The sequence below is a fragment of the Trachemys scripta genome, chromosome 7 (assembly GCF_013100865.1).
Source record: "Trachemys scripta elegans isolate TJP31775 chromosome 7, CAS_Tse_1.0, whole genome shotgun sequence".
Classification (NCBI taxonomy): domain Eukaryota; kingdom Metazoa; phylum Chordata; order Testudines; family Emydidae; genus Trachemys; species Trachemys scripta.
The window spans coordinates 39,307,918-39,328,061 of record NC_048304.1 but is presented as its reverse complement, the minus strand read 5'-3'; positions in this window follow the sequence as shown (position 1 = coordinate 39,328,061).

Here is a 20,144-nt window from a genome sequence, read left to right as displayed (position 1 = left end):
CGGGAGTTTGCCTGGGAGCTGTCCGAGAGGAGGTACGCTAAGTGCTGCATTAGGGGGGCTGTGTTGGTGAGTATCTGAGTGTCTGCTGCTGGGACAGTTGGTCAGTTTGACCGTGTGCTTGATTGCTTGAAAAGTGTGAATTGGGAGTGCTTTGTTCCAGATGGGCCTTGAGTGGGCCTGACTGGTATATAAGGGCAGTCAGCAGCGAACCAGCTGAGCGGCGAACAGCGGGAGTTTGCCTGGGAGTTCGCGTGGGGAGAGCACACTGAGGCTTTCATCTGCAGGTTTCTCCGAGTAGTTCCTGCAACAGTTGAGGAAGCTCCTAAGAGGACGGTGATATGGAAGGTGAGCGATCAGCTGTTGTAACCTGCACAGGTTGTGCCATGTTTGTCTTTCTTCCGCAGGACAGAAGCGACTTTGTCTGTACAAAGTGCAAGCTGGTCTCCATATTGGAGGAGAAGGTTCGAGGGCTGGAGAAACAAGTATCGACTCTGCGTTGCATAAGGGAAAATGAAGATTTCCTGGACAGACGTCAGGAGATGCTTCTACGGCCACAATGTTCTGAAGATTCAGAGCAGGCGCAGCAGGGACAGAAGGATTGTGAGGAGGTTTGGCAGCATGTGACCTCCAGAAGGAGAAAGAGGAGCGTCCATGCACCAGCAATGGAGATACAGGTGAGCAATCGTTTCCATGTTCTCTCTACAGGTGCTAATGCGGAGAGTGGACTAGATGGCCCATCTGAGGGAAGGGAGCAGAAGGAGACTCCACCGATTGGAAGGCAAAAGATGCACTGTCCTAGGGATGGGGGTTCCACGACCACCACTCCCAAGAGGAGGAGGAGGGTGGTGGTGGTCGGGGACTCCCTCCTCAGGGGGACTGAGTCATCTATCTGCCGCCCTGACCGGGAAAACCGAGAGGTCTGCTGCTTGCCAGGAGCTAGGATACACGATGTGACGGAGAGACTGCCGAGACTCATCAAGCCCTCGGATCGCTACCCCTTCCTGCTTCTCCACGTGGGCACCAATGATACTGCCAAGAATGACCTTGAGCGGATCACTGCAGACTACGTGGCTCTGGGAAGAAGGATAAAGGAGTTTGAGGCGCAAGTGGTGTTCTCGTCCATCCTCCCTGTGCAAGGAAAAGGCCGGGGTAGAGACCGTCGAATCGTGGAAGTCAACGAATGGCTACGCAGGTGGTGTCGGAGAGAAGGCTTTGGATTCTTCGACCATGGGATGGTGTTCCAAGAAGAAGGAGTGCTAGGCAGAGACGGGCTCCACCTAACGAAGAAAGGGAAGAGCATCTTCGCCAGCAGGCTGGCTAACCTAGTGAGGAGGGCTTTAAACTAGGTTCACCGGGGGAAGGAGACCAAAGCCCTGAGGTAAGTGGGGAAATGGGATCCTGGGAGGAAGCACAAGCAGGAGAGCGCAAGAGGGGAGGACTCCTGTCTCATGCTGAGAAAGAGGGACGATCATTGAGTTATCTTAAGTGCCTATACACAAATGCAAGAAGCCTGGGAAACAAGCAGGGAGAACTGGAAGTCCTGGCACAGTCAGGGAACTATGATGTGATTGGAATAACAGAGACTTGGTGGGACAACTCACATGACTGGAGTACTGTCATGGATGGATATAAACTGTTCAGGAAGGACAGGCAGGGCAGAAAAGGTGGGGGAGTTGCGTTGTATGTAAGAGAGGAGTATGACTGCTCAGAGCTCCGGTATGATACTGCAGAAAAACCTGAGAGTCTCTGGATAAAGTTGAGAAGTGTGAGCAACAAGGGTGATGTCGTGGTTGGAGTCTGCTATAGACCACCAGACCAGGGGGATGAGGTGGACGAGGCTTTCTTCTGGCAACTAGCAGAAGTTGCTAGATCACAGGCCCTGGTTCTCATGGGAGACTTTAATCACCCTGATATCTGCTGGGAGAGCAATACAGCGGTGCACAGGCAATCCAGGAAATTTTTGGAAAGCGTAGGGGACAATTTCCTGGTGCAAGTGCTGGAGGAACCAACTAGGGGCAAAGCTTTTCTTGACCTGCTGCTCACAAACAGGGAAGAACTAGTAGGGGAAGCAAAAGTGGATGGGAACCTGGGAGGCAGTGACCATGAGATGGTCGAGTTCAGGATCCTGACACAAGGAAGAAAGGAGAGCAGCAGAATACGGACCCTGGACTTCAGAAAAGCAGACTTTGACTCCCTCAGGGAACAGATGGGCAGGATCCCCTGGGAGAATAACATGAAGGGCAAAGGGGTCCAGGAGAGCTGGCTGTATTTTAAAGAATCCTTATTGAGGTTGCAGGAACAAACCATCCCGATGTGTAGAAAGAATAGTAAATATGGCAGGCGACCAGCTTGGCTAAACAGTGAAATCCTTGCTGATCTTAAATGCAAAAAAGAGGCTTATAAGAAGTGGAAGATTGGACAAATGACCAGGGAGGAGTATAAAAATATTGCTCAGGCGTGCAGGAGTGAAATCAGGAAGGCCAAATCACACTTGGAGTTGCAGTTAGCAAGAGATGTTAAGAGTAACAAGAAGGGTTTCTTCAGGTATGTTAGCAACAAGAAGAAAATCAAGGAAAGTGTGGGCCCCTTACTGAATGAGGGAGGCAACCTAGTGACCGACGATGTGGAAAAAGCTAATGTACTCAATGATTTTTTTGCCTCTGTCTTCACGCACAAGGTCAGCTCCCAGATTGCTGCACTGGGCAGTACAGCATGGGGAGAAGGTGACCAGCCCTCTGTGGAGAAAGAAGTGGTTCGGGACTATTTAGAAAAACTGGACGTGCACAAGTCCATGGGGCCGGATGCGCTGCATCCGAGGGTGCTAAAGGAGTTGGCGGGTGAGATTGCAGAGCCATTAGCCATTATTTTTGAAAACTCATGGCGATCGGGGGAGGTCCCAGATGACTGGAAAAAGGCTAATGTAGTGCCCATCTTTAAAAAAGGGAAGAAGGAGGATCCGGGGAACTACAGGCCAGTCAGCCTCACCTCAGTCCCTGGAAAAATTATGGAGCAGGTCCTCAAGGAATCAATTATGAAACATTTAGAGGAGAGGAAAGTGATCAGGAACAGTCAGCATGGATTCACGAAGGGGAAGTCGTGCCTGACTAACCTAATTGCCTTCTATGATGAGATAACTGGCTCTGTGGATGAGGGGAAAGCAGTGGATGTGTTATTTCTTGACTTTAGCAAAGCTTTTGATACGGTCTCCCACAGTATTCTTGCCACCAAGTTAAAGAAGTATGGGCTGGATGAATGGACTGTAAGGTGGATAGAAAGCTGGCTAGATCGTCGGGCTCAACGGGTAGTGATCAATGGCTCCATGTCTAGTTGGCAGCCGGTTTCAAGTGGAGTGCCCCAAGGGTCGGTCCTGGGGCCGGTTTTGTTTAATATCTTTATTAATGATCTGGAGGATGGTGTGGACTGCACTCTCAGCAAGTTTGCAGATGACACTAAACTAGGAGGCGTGGTAGATACACTAGAGGGTAGGGATCGGATACAGAGGGACCTAGACAAATTAGAGGATTGGGCAGAAAAAAACCTGATGAGGTTCAACAAGGACAAGTGCAGAGTCCTGCACTTAGGACGGAAGAATCCCATGCACTGCTACAGACTAGGGACCGAATGGCTAGGTAGCAGTTCTGCTGAAAAGGACCTAGGGGTCACAGTGGACGAGAAGCTGGATATGAGTCAACAGTGTGCTCTTGTTGCCAAGAAGGCTAACGGCATTTTGGGCTGTATAAGTAGGGGCATTGCCAGCAGATCGAGGAACGTGATCGTTCCCCTTTATTCGACATTGGTGAGGCCTCATCTGGAATACTGTGTCCAGTTTTGGGCCCCACACTACAAGAAGGATGTGGAAAAATTGGAAAGAGTCCAGCGGAGGGCAACAAAAATGATTAGGGGTCTGGAGCACATGACTTATGAGGAGAGGCTGAGAGAACTGGGATTGTTTAGTCTCCAGAAGAGAAGAATGAGGGGGGATTTGATAGCAGCCTTCAACTACCTGAAGGGGGGTTCCAAAGAGGATGGAGCTCGGCTGTTCTCAGTGGTGGCAGATGACAGAACAAGGAGCAATGGTCTCAAGTTGCAGTGGGGGAGGTCCAGGTTGGATATCAGGAAAAACTATTTCACTAGGAGGGTGGTGAAACACTGGAATGCGTTACCTAGGGAGGTGGTGGAGTCTCCTTCCTTGGAGGTTTTTAAGGCCCGGCTTGACAAAGCCCTGGCTGGGATGATTTAGTTGGGAATTGGTCCTGCTTTGAGCAGGGGGTTGGACTAGATGACCTCTTGAGGTCCCTTCCAACTCTGATATTCTAATAATTCTATGATTCTATGATTCCCAAACTGCGGTGGGGCCATAGATGGAACTCACATCCCTATCCTGGCACCGGAACACCAGGCCAGCCAGTACATTAACAGAAAGGGCTACTTTTCCATGGTGCTGCAAGCACTGGTGGACCACAGGGGACGTTTTACCAACATCTACGTGGGATGGCCGGGCAAGGTTCATGACGCTCGTGTTTTCAGGAACTCTGGTCTGTTTAGACGGCTGCAGCAAGGTATTTACTTCCCGGACCACAAAATAACTGTTGGGGATGTGGAGATGCCTATAGTCATCCTCGGGGACCCAGCCTACCCGCTAATGCCCTGGCTCATGAAGCCCTATACAGGTGCCCTGGACACTGAAAAAGAACTCTTCAACTACCGGCTGAGCAAGTGCAGAATGGTGGTGGAGTGTGCTTTTGGACGTCTCAAGGGGAGATGGAGAAGCTTGCTGACTCGCTGTGATCTCAGCGAAACCAATATCCCCATTGTTATAGCAGCTTGCTGTGTGCTCCACAATCTCTGTGAGAGCAAGGGGGAGACCTTTATGGTGGGGTGGGAGGTTGAGGAAAATAGCCTGGCTGCTGATTACTCACAGCCAGACAGCCGGGCGATTAGAAGAGACCAGCGGGAAGCGCTGTGCATCCGGGAGGCTTTGAAAGCAAAGTTCCTGAGTGAGCAGGGTAACCTGTGACTTTAAAGTTTGTGTACAGAGAAGCCGAACCTGCCCCCGTTTCTTTACCCAGTTCATGTTGACTATCCTATCCAGTTACATACCCCCTTCACCCCACTTCCAACACACGTTTCAAAATAAAAATAGTTCTACTTTGTTAAAGCACACCGTTTTCTTTAATACTGTTTTCGCGGGAATTTTTTAAAACTGGGACGCAGACTGTGGTGCGGAGCGGGTGTAGTGTAGTCGCGCGAATGCAGCTTCTAAACTCAAGGACTGACAGGCTCCGCTGCGGTGGGATGGTTGTTTCAACGGAGCCTGTCACCCCTCCTGATAGGGACTGTGTGTATGGGGGGTCTATGTGACTTTGTGGCAGGGGGAGGACGGTTACAGATCCCCTGCTGTGTGGCTCTGTGATCCTGCCTAAGGACCGCCGCTTAAGATCTCTAACTGCCCTCCCCTGCCACAAAGTCACAGAGCAACCCACCCCCCACCACATAACATGAAAACAACCTCCCAGACTAACCAGGGTAAGTAGTCACTGCATCACTGCACTATGTATGTGCCCTGCTGCTGTGCCTGCCCCCGACTATGTACCCTGCCAAAGGTGACTGTCCTGTCCAATTACCAACCCCCTTTCCCCCCCTCCTCCAAAAGAACATGATGGAAACAGTAGTTAACCGAAACATATTTTTTATTATCAACTACACATGGAACTGGGAAGTGAAACTTGGACGGGGGCTTGTGTCAGGCGGGAAGGAAAGAACTTGTCAAACTTTGGGGAATGAGAGCCTTCTGCTGCTCGAGCTCTCTGCAGGGGTGGAGTGAGAGTTAGCAGGGACTCTGCCGCCTCTCCTTCTGTGCACTTTGGGTGAGGGGAGTATGGGACTTGGTGGCGGGGGAGGGCGGTTAGAGATGGACTGCAGCGGGGCTCTGTCCTCCTGCCTCCGTTCCTGCAGAACATCCACAAGGCGCCGGAGCGTGTCCGTTTGCTCCCTCAGTAGTCCAAGCAGGGTTTGAGTCGCCTGCTGGTCTTCCTGACGCCACCTCTCCTCCCGATCCATGTTGGCTTGGTGCATTCGGGTCAAGTTCTCCCGCCACTGGGTCTGCTGTGCTGCCTGGGCTCTGGAGCAGGCTATAAGCTCTGAGAACATGTCCTCCCGTGTCCTCTTCTTCTTATGCCTAATCCTCCCTAGCCTCTGGGAGTGTGATGACAGGCTAGGTTGTGAGACAGTCGCAGATGGGGCTGTGGGAATGGGAAAAAGGGAGTGAATTCCTCAGAAAGATAAATGTAGTTGTGAACAAAGAACATAGTCTTTCTCTGTGAACAGGACCATGCACAGCACCTATCACATGCGCACTCAGCACAAGGTCGAATTCTCGGCCTTCGCATTCAGTGTCTGGGGTTTTGCAGAGCACATTTGAGAACCGTGTCAGGACAACGGAATTGCTCTTGCACGCAGACATGGTAAGCCGTAGATTCGTGGCAGCTTAAAACTTTAATATTAGCAATGGCCTCATTTCACATTGAAATCAATGTCGGTCCCTGCTGCCAGCAATCCGGCAAGCAGGAAGTCTGCTCCTGTGCCACACCCTTGCAGCTGTCCCCGGGAACGATCCCTTTCGGCTGCCCCTCTCCCGCCTCCACCGCGTGGCTGCAAACCAGCGGTTACAGTTCTGTAAAGGAACGGTAAAGCAGTCCCAACACTAACATTCCCCTACCTCATTCAAAGCAGGTCATCATGAGCGACATCACCCTCATGAGGATCTCTGAGAGCGACAGACAGAGAATGCTCCGGGAAAGCCTCCAAAGACCAGGGCCGTATGCCGCCATGCTGTGCCAAGCAATGATTCCGGAGTACTTGCTAGTCTCGTGGCGCGGCAACGTGTCCTACTACGGAGGACCCAATAAGGCCGCTCTCCCCAAGAACCTAATGCAGCGGATTTCAAATTACCTGCAGGAGAGCTTCCTTGAGATGTCCCAGGAGGATTTCTGCTCCATCCCCGGACATATAGACCGCATCTTACTGTAGCTGCAGTAGCAGGGACTAAACAGTAGAGCGGCTTGGGCAGGACAATCATGCAAAACCGGACATTGCTAGATTTTTTTTCAATAGTTGCACTGCCCATGACTGAACCGTAAAGTTAATCAAACTAATCATGAGAAACCCATTTTTTAAATTGTTAATATTCATGTTCTGTTACAAATAAATGTTTAGATGTTTACAACACTTACTGGATGATCCTTCACCAGATTCTGTGTCCGGGGTAACGGCTGGGGAGGGTTGGTAGGGGATCTCTGTAAGGGTGATGAAGAGATCCTGGCTGTCGGGGAAATCAGCGTTGTGAGCGCTGTCGACTGCCTCGTCCTCCTCATCTCCTTCCTCATCTTCCCCGTCCGCTAACATGTCCGAGGATCCGGCCGTGGACACTATCCCATCCTCAGAGTCCACAGTCAGTGGTGGGGTAGTGGTGGCGGCCGCACCGAGGATGGAATGCAGTGCCTCGTAGAAACGGGATGTCTGGGGATGGGATCCGGAGCGTCCGTTTGCCTCTTTGGTCTTCTGGTAGCCTTGCCTCAGCTCCTTGATTTTCACGCGGCACTGCGTTACATCCCGGCTGTATCCTCTCTCTGCCATGTCTTTAGAGATCTTCTCATAGATCTTTGCATTCCGTCTTTTGGATCGCAGCTCGGAAAGCACGGACTCATCGCCCCCACAGCGATGAGATCCAAGACTTCCCGATCAGTCCATGCTGGGGCCCTCTTTCTATTCTGAGATTGCACTGCCATCAGTGCTGGAGAGCTCTGCATCGTTGCCAGTGCTGCTGAGCTCGCCACGATGTCCAGACAGGAAATGAGATTCAAACTGGCCAGACAGGAAAAGGAATTCAAATTCAAATTTTCCCGGGGCTTTTCCTGTGTGGCAGTTCAGAACATCCGAGCTCTTACTGCTGTCCAGAGCGTCAACAGAGTGGTGCACTGTGGGATAGCTCCTGGAGCTATTAGCGTCGATTTCCATCCACACCTAGCCTAATTCGACATGGCCATGTCGAATTTAGCGCTACTCCCCTCGTCGGGGAGGAGTACAGAAGTCGAATTAAAGAGACCTCTATGTCGAACTAAATACCTTCGCGGTGTGGACGGGTGCAGGGTTAATTCGATGTAACGGCGCTAACTTCGACATAAACGCCTAGTGTAGACCAGGCCTGAGACACCAAACTGTTAAATGAGTTTTCCATGCTCAAATATTGGGTCATGGCACAGCTAAAAGTAAAACTTGTTTCCTGCCTCCTAGCCCTCATTCTGACCATTAGATGTAGAATTTTTCCCAGCCTTTTACTCATTATTTCATTCCTCTCTTTTCTGCCTATAAAGAAGGTAGGGTTTTGTTTGTTTAAGAATTAAACCAATCCATATTTAGGCACCTGAAAAAACTAGCTTCTTAAAAAAAAATATGTTTAGCACCTAATAATTATCCTGGATTTCACTGGGAGGTGCTGAGGGCTCAGCCCTTTTGAAAACCATGCCATTACCTTCAGGAGAAGATGCTTCTTGCAGAGGAATTAAAATCCAATGACAGACCTTGTTAATTTGATGCATCAATGAACAAGAAGGGTTCTTAGTTAAAATAGCAAGAAATTACTTACAAGCACTCAGACAGATCAACCCAGCCTTACAGGGGATCTTTTTCCTTAACACACAAATGTTTCTCATTCCATTACACAATTTACATGCAGCTTGAACCTGTAAGGAAAGCATTTCCTGTAGCAATGCGATTTGAAAGTTCTATTCTATTACCAATTGTTGCCTATCAGATCACTGTTTTCCCTAATACAGTTTGAAAGACAAGCCATAAGTAGGAAGAGATTTCTGTATCATAATGGAATGACTATACTGCATATTTGTTTTCACTAATGTAAAATAAAATCTCAGCAAAATAAATGGCAGCAACATTATGAAAAGTACAAGTGACTATATAGAGAAAATTTCTGGATTCTGCAGAGGAGAGAGAGAAAGTTGTTTTTGCAACATGAACTGTGGTTAACCTCAAAATGCAGCTGGATATTTTTCTGTGCTTTTCCAAAACCTTTTAAGCCTGCAGCATTCAGAACAGGTGCACTACTTTGACTTCAGAGCAGATATGCTGAAGTCATTGCTCAGAAATAACATGGCTTCTACTCACTTAGAAAGTGGATTACTATTTTCAAGAAAACTTCACCATCAATCTCCGTTTTTAAATTGGCTCATTTTGCATTTACTACTGTTAACCAAGATAATGTCATTTTGTAGTGCAAAAATCATCCAGCTTCATTCTACCTGTGTTAAGTGGTAGAGATCTAAAATCCAAGAACAGACATGCAAAATGGAAAAAAAAAACCTCATCGGAACAAAATATCTCATGGTACAACAGTGTCTCAGTGACTTAATGTGACCTCTCTATTTTTAGCTATTTTCATTTAGTATCCTATCTCAATGAAATTAGATTCCATGATCTCATGGATTCCATTATCACACATGAAAACTGTGATAATTATGGGGATGCTCTTGAATACTGTAGCTTGCCCTATTACTGGCACGGTTTTCTGCACAAATATTTCTGATTAAGTTCATCCCACAGGCCAGAAGGCAGAGATAGTTCACAATGGTTGCCTAGCAACTTCCACTTAAGGGTTGCTAAGAGACAATGCCAGAACAATTACCTCCAATTACTCTAGCCCCGCGCAGCACAGCCTATATAATTAGTTTGACCTGGGTGGGCAAGCCCCACTACTTCTTGAAACTTCTAGGCCTTATATTCACTATGGAAAATAAGGTGTGCTTGTAATTCAAGTTAACTAATTTGAGGTAAAATCCTAGTGAAGACAAGGCTGTTTGTAATTGTCACATGTGTTAGCAGGTTCACTATGGGGGAGCCTAGGGCTTACCTTCACCTGCTAACTCATGTTAAAACTACAAACTGTTTTGTTTTCCCTAGGATTTTACCCTTGTGTTAGTTAGCCAACGTGAGGTAGGAACATCTTTTTCCTAGTGAACACAAGGCACTGGAGAACAAAGAAACTTAGCAGGGTTTTAAGAGACACTTTCAGGAGTGCAGAGGGGAGAGAGACTCAGGGCTCGTCCACACTGGGACACTCAGAGACTTAGAGGTATAACATGTTTTAACCTGGATGCATTAGCGTCACACCTTTAGTTAATTAATCCTTGCTTTCCTGTGTTTCCCGGTGTAGACATGGCCTCAGACTTAAGAAGTCATATGGGTAACTGGAGAAGCTAATCCTATCTAGGTCACCAGTATGGAATGGTATTACTTCAGGGAAGATTGACATAGATTCTAGGACTGGAAGTGTCAAGGCTGCTTCCCCACTCTGAACTTTAGGGTACAAATGTGGGGGCCTGCATGAAAACTTCTAAGCTTAACTACCAGCTTAGATCTGGTCTGCTGCCTCCACTTCCAAAGCTAATTCCCTTCCCTGGGTAGCCTTGAGAGACTCTTCACCAATTCCCTGGTGAATACAGATCCAAACCCCTTGGATCTTAAAACAAGGAGAAATTAACCATCCCCCTCCTTTCTCCCACCAACTCATGGTGGATCAAGATCCAATCCCCTTGGATCTAAAAACAAGGAAAAATCAATCAGGTTCTTAAAAAGAAGGCTTTTAATTAAAGAAAAAGGTAAAAATCATCTCTGTAAAATCAAGATGGAAAATAACTTTACAGGGTAATCAAACTTAAAGAGTCCAGAGGAATCCCCTCTAGCCTTAGGTTCAAAGTTACAGCAAACAGACAAACACTCTAGCAAAAAGGTAAATCTACAAGTTGAGAAAACAAAGATAAAAACTAACACGCCTTGCCTAGCTGTTTACTTACAAGCTGGAAATATGAGAGACTTGTTCAGAAAGATTTGGAGAACCTGGATTGATGTCTGGTCCCTCTCAGTCCCAAAAGCAAACAACCCCCAAAACAAAGAGCACAAACAAAAGCCTTCCCCCCACCAAGATTTGAAAGTATCTTGCCCCCTTATTGGTCCTTTGGGTCAGGTGTCAGCCAGGTTACCTGAGCTTCTTAACCCTTTACAGGTAAAAGGATTTTGGAGTCTCTGGTCAGGAGGGATTTTATAGTACTGTACACAGGAGGGCTGTTACCCATTCCTTTATAGTTATGACAGGAAGGGACCCTGAGAGGTCATCGAGTCCAGTCCCCTGCCCTCATAGCAGGTCCAAATACTGTCTACACCATCCCTGATAGACATTTATCTAACCTACTCTTAAATATCTCCAGAGATGGAAATTCCACAACCTCCCTAGGCAATTTATTCTAGTGTTTAACCACCCTGACAGTTAGGAACTTTTTCCTAATGTCCAACCTAAACCTCCCTTGCTGCAGTTTAAGCCCATTGCTTCTTGTTCTATCCTTAGGGGCTACGATGAACAAGTTTCCTCCCTGCTCCTTATGACACCCTTTTAGACATGCCCACAGGTTATTTTAAAATTCTTAATCCAACTGCTAAACAAAATAATACTTTATTTTAAGAAGGCTGCTAGTCAACAGGTTCCTGAAGGGAGCAAACACAGGGGTGATTAGTATACATGAGGGTAGTTTGACCCTGGTCCCACTTAAAGAGCGAGAGAACTGTGAATTCTACCCTGAAGCAACTAGGGCTGAGCCCAAGGCCTGAGGAGGGTACACTGAGGGTATGTCTACACAGGGATAAAAGCCCTGCAGCACAGCCATGGCTGGCCCAGTCACTTGACTCGGGCTCGCAGGGCTCAAGCTGCAGGACTAAACATTGCTGTGTAGACATACAAGTTTGGACTGGAGCCCGAGATCTGGAACCCTCCATCCTTGCAGCGCCCAAATGTCTATAAACCAATTTTCTAGTCCCAGAGCCCAAGCCCCAGGTGCACAAGTCAGCTGACCTGGGACAATTATACCTACACAGAGATTTAAAAAACCCATACCTTGAGACACTTGAAAAGGGACAGAGGCACGGCTAACCCCATAACCATGGCAAAAAGTCACTGGTTTAATTTGATTAATATTTTATGCCATCAACAAACAACAGATTTGTAGCTGATTTTTGTATGTCTGGCCTTTTTTCCCCCCTCTGAACACTCCTCTCAGCTATGCAGTAGTTGTCATGCCAACACTTTTGTCATCCCTAGCCATTCACTGAGAAAACAAGGCTCATCACAAGCTGTGAAGACCAGCGGTGGCTCCAGGCTCCAGCGCTCCAAGCATGTGCCTGGGGCGGCAAGCCGCGGGGGGCGCCCTGCCAGTCCCTGCGAGGGTGGCAGTCCGTCTGCCTTCAGCAGCATGCCTGCGGGTAGTCTGCCGGTCCCGCGGATTCGGCGGCGGGTATGCCAAAGCCGTGGGATCGGCGGACCTCCCCCAGGCATGCCACCGAATCCACGGGACCGGGGACCTCCCGCAGGTGCGCCGCCCAAGGCAGCCTGCTTGCCGTGCTTGGGGTGGCAAAAAAGCTAGAGCTACCCCTGGTTAAGACTGATGATATGATGCAATTGTTAAGGGGATGCAGCAAATAATACATATGATCCATGTCAAGTGCATGCATGTGTACACACTTTCATTTGATATGATGCACACCGTCTGAGGAACATAGGAGTTCAGTCTTAACTTTTAAACTGCAAGTGCTTTCCTAGAGACACAATATTAACCCATTCTGGGAAACAAAATGGTGCAAGTTTCAGATATCCTGATTCATTTTGAAACATTGCTCTGCTCTCAGCTTTCTTCAGAAGCCCACCACATAGCTATTTGAAACTGCCTTTAAAAAACTTCTCCCACTTGAACAGTGGAAGATTTACCCATAGCCTCACAATTTATACCTGTATAAGTGTGACTCGCTAGCTGGCATGTCCCCATTTGGCTGGGCATGGCATACCAGACTTCCCCTTTTAAGTCCCCTGCTGGTATCCCCATGTGAGAGGCTGCATCTTCTTGCACTTTGTCCTTCTGGCTGGGTGACTTGTAGTTCCAACCCCTTCTAGGGTATACCAACAGTCCAAAAAACAGTACTCCTTCAACCACATGTTTGGCCTTTGGTCTCCCTCCAGGCTCACTAGTCCTTACCACTGACACCAGGGGTTTCAACAGTCCATATCTCTTGTCAAAGGGTTCCATCTCCATCATCCTCAGTGGGCTGGTAAGAGAACCCAAGCCCTCCCTCTCCTCTGCACTCTGGTCCAGGGAACCCTTGAATAAGCAGTCAAGGCCTGACTACACAGAGCCCTTGCTGCCTCCCGGGACCACTTCCTACCCTGCCCCGTCTTAGGCCTTTGCCACAGCACCTTCCTAGGCTCACTGTGTATCAACACCTCCCTCTCTAAGCCTCTTCTACAGGCTCACTGCAGAGCTTTTTAGCACTTTCTGCCAGCCAGCTGTTTCTGCTGCAGGACAATTATCTCTACTCCCCTCACAGAGCCCCAGCTCAGGCAGAGTCTTCCTGCTCTTTGTACACCCCTCCACCACCTCAGAGAATCCTGTGCAGACTCACTGCCTCCCACTTGCCCCCAACTGCTTTGGTCTCCCTGTTGCAGACATACCTTCCTTCAGGAGGGCTCTAAATGCCAGCAGTCCAAGTCAGCGCCACAATTTCTGCCCAGCTACTCTCTCTGAGGGAGGGCCAGAGAACTTCTCTCCTTCCTGGACCACCCCCAGCTGAGCTGGGTTCAACCCTATTCACTCCTTTCTCCAGCTTGATACCAAGTGCAAGTGTGGTGAGGTAGGGCTGACTGACCCCAGTGCCTTTCATTAACTTCTTCTGGCCCAGTGTGGGATTGGTAAACCTCATGACAGTACTATTCATTTTAACACTAAATTTTGCAGAATGGTTGTAATGGATTTCTTTAAATATCTGGGGAATAAACCAAGATTATATGTGTTTCAGGATAAGCAAGGGAAAATATAAATTCAGAAGCAGGACCAAGTACCAGTATTAGCCCCAATTCATGAAAACTTCCCAAATCAGGAAAGTGCTTAAACATGTAGAGTTGAAAGGAGTGTTGTAAGGTGTTGAGCCCAGAATAATTTTATTCCCCAAATTACTAAAACAAGAAATGTGGGGACAAATAGTAATGATTGCCTCTCAATTGCAGATCAGGAATGCAACCCCCATTATTTTAGTCACATACGATTCTTGCCAGACCTTAGGGGTCATCATGATTAAAGGCAAGCAGAATGCTCACAGTGGTTCACTGTGACTATTTTATTATTAAAGAAAGGAAATGAAATAATATTTCTGTAAAAAAAAAAGCAATAAATAATGATTAATTCAGTCATAATCTCTTCTGTGTGTCTCTCTGTGGAGAGCTTTCAAGAGAGATTGCGCTTTGAGAATGCATCTATCCTGGGGGCAGTGCTCTTCTCTTGGTAAGTTAAGACCGAAGTACTGTATATTATCTCCAAAATCAGCAGTGAGTCCTGTCTCAATGTATCATAGATAACTAAAGCAGCTTATAGATGGGCAAAAGAATTTTCTTTTAAAGGTCAATGAATCCTATTTCATTTATTGTGTATAACCTAGCAGTTTATAAATGGGCAGAAGTAAATTATCTTAACTAAGTCCAATGGAACCACAGAAAATATTTAACTCAGTTACTTAAAAGAAGCCATTCAAGGAGCAGTTTTGCGACAGGCAAATGAAATTTAAATGATTCCCCACAATTTCTCTCTGTTTACCAAGATTAATTTGTGTCTCCTCTCCATGGGCACAGTCTACATAAAATTGATATTTAGCAGGAGAAGCTGTTAATACCATAAAATCCAATCACATTTCAATCTCCCATTAAAATCATTTCAAGAAAATTTTAAATCTAATCCCTTGGTGGTACTTTTGCAAACTCCATCTCATTCATGATGCCGAAGTCTCAGCAGTATCATCATGTTCCACATTCAGTGCTGGATTGGAAGATGCTGCTTCTTGGTGGTGCAATGTAGGGTTTTTTGTTTGTTTGTTGTTGTTGTTGTTCTACTTAACTATCTTGTTGCCGTGGCTGTTTGTTTGCTTGTTGAGGTGTCATCTTGAAAGTGTGATGAGATGTACAGGCTGAACCCAGGCCATAGGAGAGTGTCTAACAGTGCAAGAGTGTAAGAGTTTTAACATTGTGCAAGAAGAAGCATGAGAGTACGTATGTCAATTCAAAGGAATGTATACTCTTCTTTTTCCATAGTTTCACTGAAGGTGGAAGGCCACATCTCCTTTGTATGGTTAAAACAACTGGGCAGTGGAAAAAGCTGGAAAAATAAATTGTAGAATCATCATTTCCCTAAAACCATTCAAGACTAGACAATGAACTATTAGGGTTGTACAAAGAAGATACGGAAAACTATTTTATAGTGACTCAGGGATCTGAACTACATAATCCTAGATGCCTATTCCAACTCTTTAAGAAAATAATCTATTCAACAGTCACTTTTTAAAAAGTAAAATAACATTAATAAAAATAAGACATTATAAATGGTCTGGAAATTAGCTACTTTAGAGGTTATGAGCCAGATCCTGTGCCCTGCTAAGGTCTCTCTGCACCACCTGAGGGGTACAAAGTAACCTTTAAACTGTCCTAAAGGAGAAGCGAGGATTCCCCTAGCAGGCATAAATTGCAAGGGATGTATCTGGGCCACTAGCGGACATGACAGTTGGAGAAAATGGAGCTGGATTGCAATGCACTCTGCCATGCCCCCATCTAGTGGAACAGTCCTTAGGGGACTGTGAGAGCTGTTCTGTAACTGCTCTAATTTGTCATTGCACTGTGGCCCTCTTCTGACAACAAAAATTACTACACAACCCCAGTAGGGCAGACCAAAGCCTGAGCCCACCCCAGCCCCGCCGCCCTGGGCAGAGGGGCCAAAGCTGAAGCCCAAGGGCTGCTGCCCTGGGCAGGGGGCATGTAACCTTAGCCCCCTTGCCCAGGATTGAATCCCTCAGGCCTCGGCCCTGGGTGGCAGTGCTCAGGCTTCGGCTTCAGACCCCAGCAAGTCTAACACCGGCCTTGGCGACCCCACTCAAATGGGGTTGCGACCTATTTTGGGGTCCCAACCCTCAGTTTGAGAACCCCTGAACTTCACAAAAATGATTTTAGTGTTTATAACCACATTGCTAGATTTTTGTCTTCCTGCCCTTTTATTTCACTCTCTTCTTACCAAACTGGAATACTTTTAACTCCCCTGGGTAGAAGGTGAGTTATTTGACTGATAGGTGAATCTCACCATTTGGGGCAGAAAATATGAATGTCTAATTGTCAGGCAATCAGGCAGGAAGCTCACTTATAGTTTAATAAACCCTCACTACTTTTATTTGTGTCCTGCAGTGCACAAACCACTCATTCAATACAGTACTAAAGCATTTCTCATAACATTGTTTTACAGTTCAAGTGTTGGACTGTACATTGTTTATGGCTTTTATTTTATGCATCTGTCTGAACCCAAATGAAGATTTTGATGACCCAGTTTAAGTTCCACTTTTCCCTGACTTGTCAAGATGACATATTTATAAATGAAACGTTTGTTCATTATGTAATAGTACTTCATCTTGTTCCAGATTGGGTTACTGTACTCTGGCTCCAGATTGAAACCAATCATACAAACAGCCTTTGAGATATTGCTTTAGTTGCAGAAAAGGAATAATCAGTTCTATTCACATTGAACCCAACCCTATGAATACTATGCAGCTGAATACTAATTGTATATACATTTATGTGGGGAACTAGATTTGAAGGCATCACTGTAATAAATACAGGAAGATATATCCATTATATTTCTGACATAATGACCTTTACTCTATGGCTTAATAAATGAGAGAGAAATAAATACTGTATGTGCATATGCAGAACACTAATAACATATGATAATTTAATTCTTATAACGAAATCTCTCTGCAGGCAGTTTGCACCTCCCTTCAAGTTCTTGAAGCTACAGGCTGTTATTTCCAGTGGAAATGTTCTTTTGCATTTCCACAACTCATGAGCTCTTACAATGGGTATCAAACTAACTCATGCTACTACTATACGCTGCATAGGCTAGATCCCTGGGGTGTGCCCAGAGTGCTAATCATGGGCACATCTATAAAGGTGGCTTAAAGCAGAATCTAATGTTGCTTCAATGCCGGAATAGTCCTGTGCCAAGCGACAACCATCCCAAAGGGCAGATTCTGTAGTTAGCAGCTGCAGTGGCACAGGGAAGTCCCAGCCACACCCCATTTCTGCTGCTGTGTAGATAGCAGGGAGAAAAAGTGGTACTGCAGCCTCTATTAGAGATCTAAGTAGCCCCCTTTTTAATGGAGTGGTCCTCCCAGGTCTGGTTACATCGGTTTTAGGACCGGATTCCCCTGGCAGTCCAGAGCCACACTGGAACATCTATCCCTATATGCCTGCATAAATTACTAGATTATGTTAAAGATGGAAGAAATAGTTCAGGAAAGAGATAAACCACCTGAAATATCTCCCATTTTTAGAACCAAATTTGAATCAAACCTTTTAAAATAAATATTTGGTGTGTTTGTGTTTCTGGCTCAGCAGAACCGACAATGACAAAATAGTGCAACAGAGACTGTTCTTGTAATATTGTAGCTAGAACTGTACTGTATGTAGTTACTGAGTGTTGAAATATTTCCAACCATAGCTTGCAGATTCAAGGAGCCAGCTTCAGTTGTAGCCAATTATTTCATTTAATTATTTAAGAGAGATTTATTGTTGTAATTATGTATAATGAATCAAGGTGTGATGGATAGGCATAAGTAGGGTAGGATCATAGGCATAAGGTTAACACAGTGTTAATACAACTTCATTGATTTGTGGAATTGCACTTGTATATGACAGTGGGGAATTTGGCCCAAAGTGTTGTGGGGGTTCATTTATACTCTCAGATGCTTATTGAAATGAAACTAAATTCTGAAGTTTAGTTGGGAGAGAGGGGCAGGAGCACTAGGTGCTCTTGTGCTGGGTTTATATAGAAGCTGTGGACCAATCAGGACTCCAAGCATTCTGTCTATCAATTATATTTATAAGTACTGATAGAGTTTGATTTTGACCCTAAAGCTCCAAAGAAACTCAGGGAAGTAGGTTCTAACCCTTGGTAGTCTGACGACAACAACCAAAACTAAAAACAGAACAACCACCATCAAAACAAAACAAAAACAGTAAACACTTGCATGAAACTATGTTATGTGAAATTGCCCAAGAATCACACAGAGCCCATCTGGAGTCATTATCTTGTCTAAGTCTGAATGCTTATTTAAATTTATGGCCGATCTGCCAACCTATCCCCTGGTTTGATTTCCTGGCATCCGAGCCTGGCTTGACTGCTAGTGTCTGACTTCTCATTCCGATCTCCAGTTTGTCTCTTTCCTCTGACCTCTTGGTATCCTGATGCGACCTAACTTTGACTCACACCCTGTGGCTCTTTCCACTAGGTCCTCTATTGGGGTTCAGCTTCTATCCTAGTAATTGTTAGCAGGTCACTGGGTGGCAGGTTAGACTGTGCTTGTGCCTAAGGGTATGTCTACACTACCCGCTGGATCGGCGGGTAGTGATCGATCTATTGTGGATCGATGCATCGCGTCTCGTCTAGATGTGATACATCAATCCCTGAACACGCTCCCCGTCGACTCCGGAACTTCACCAGGGCGAAAAGCGGAAGTGGAGTCAACGGGGGAGTGGCGGCCATTGATCCCGCGCCGCGAGGACACGAAGTAGGTCAATCTAAGTCGATCTAAGATACGTCGACTTCAGCTACGCTATTCTCGTAGCTGAAGTTGCATATCTTAGATCGATCACTGCCCTCCTAGTGTAGACCAGGCCTGAGACTCTTGTGGCCCAGGTTTCAAGATCTGTAGTGGTCCCTGACTTGCTGTATGACTGTCTCTTACATCAGGGCCCCAATCTCTGCTGAGCTCTCAATGCACTATACATAAGTAATAATAATAATCTCATCAATTCAATGGTCTAATTAATCCAGCATCCTGCCTGCAATATCACTTGGCACCAGATGCACAGAGGAAGGCACTTAAGTACTCTTTGGACCAGATACCTTTACCATCCTAAGCCTTTTTTGAGAGACAATGCTTCTGACCTTGACACCATCAAATTAGACCTGAATAAAGACTGGGCGTGGCTGGGTCACTACAAAAACTAATTGTCCCTCTGTTAATACTCACACCTTCTTGTCAACTGTTGGGAATGTGCCACATCCACCCTAATTGAATTGGCCTGGTTAGCACTGATCCCCTCCCCCATTTGGAAAGGCAACTCCCATCTTTTCATGTGCTGTATATTTATACCTGCCTACTGTATTTTTCACTGCATGCATCTGATGAAGTGGGTTATAGCCCACGAAAGCTTATACCCAAATAAATGTGTTAGTCTCTAAGGTGCCACAAGGACTCCTCGTTGTTAATGCTTCTGACAGTTTGTTTTCCCTGTAACTCTGTTTTCAGGGGCATGTGTTTGTATGGAATGAGTGCTCAGCAAGAAATACAATTGATATGTCAGTGGGCTAGGACACCCACGGGGAAATGTTGCTAGTAGATATATTAGTGGAAGTTACCAACAGTACCGATTCCTAATTTTCTCCCAGCAAATTATCTAAGTATTTCAAGAAGAAGATGTTGTATCTCAAACATTGAACTTATGTGTGAGTGGATTAGGAGGTTAAAAGCCACAGTAGAGTGGACTGAAGATGAAATTGCTACAAGTCTGAAGCTTAACACAGTATTAATTGAGTAGTGGGTGAGCATAAATACCAAGTATACAAGGAATCACTTAACTCTAATCAGGAAGAAGGATGGGTTGAACTCTAATTATCTGTGCAGCAGTCTTTGTTACAATACAAGTATCAATTTTCCCTGTAGACCTTATGGATGGCATGATGGCTGTATTATCTATCCCACAAAAAGAACTTCCAAAACAGATGGTTGAACAGTAACTTATGTGTGAGATTTAGCTGATCAGGTACTTGAGCACAAATGTCCAAAATGGTCAGAATGATTAAAAAACAAAGCAAAACAACAACAACCACCACCTCACTTTCTTAAGGAACCGTACAGTTACTTAATTCTATTTGAACATTTTGAATTGTCTTCAGTAGGAAAGAGGTATCCTTAATCAGTGTACAGAGAACAGTTAGGTTTATAGC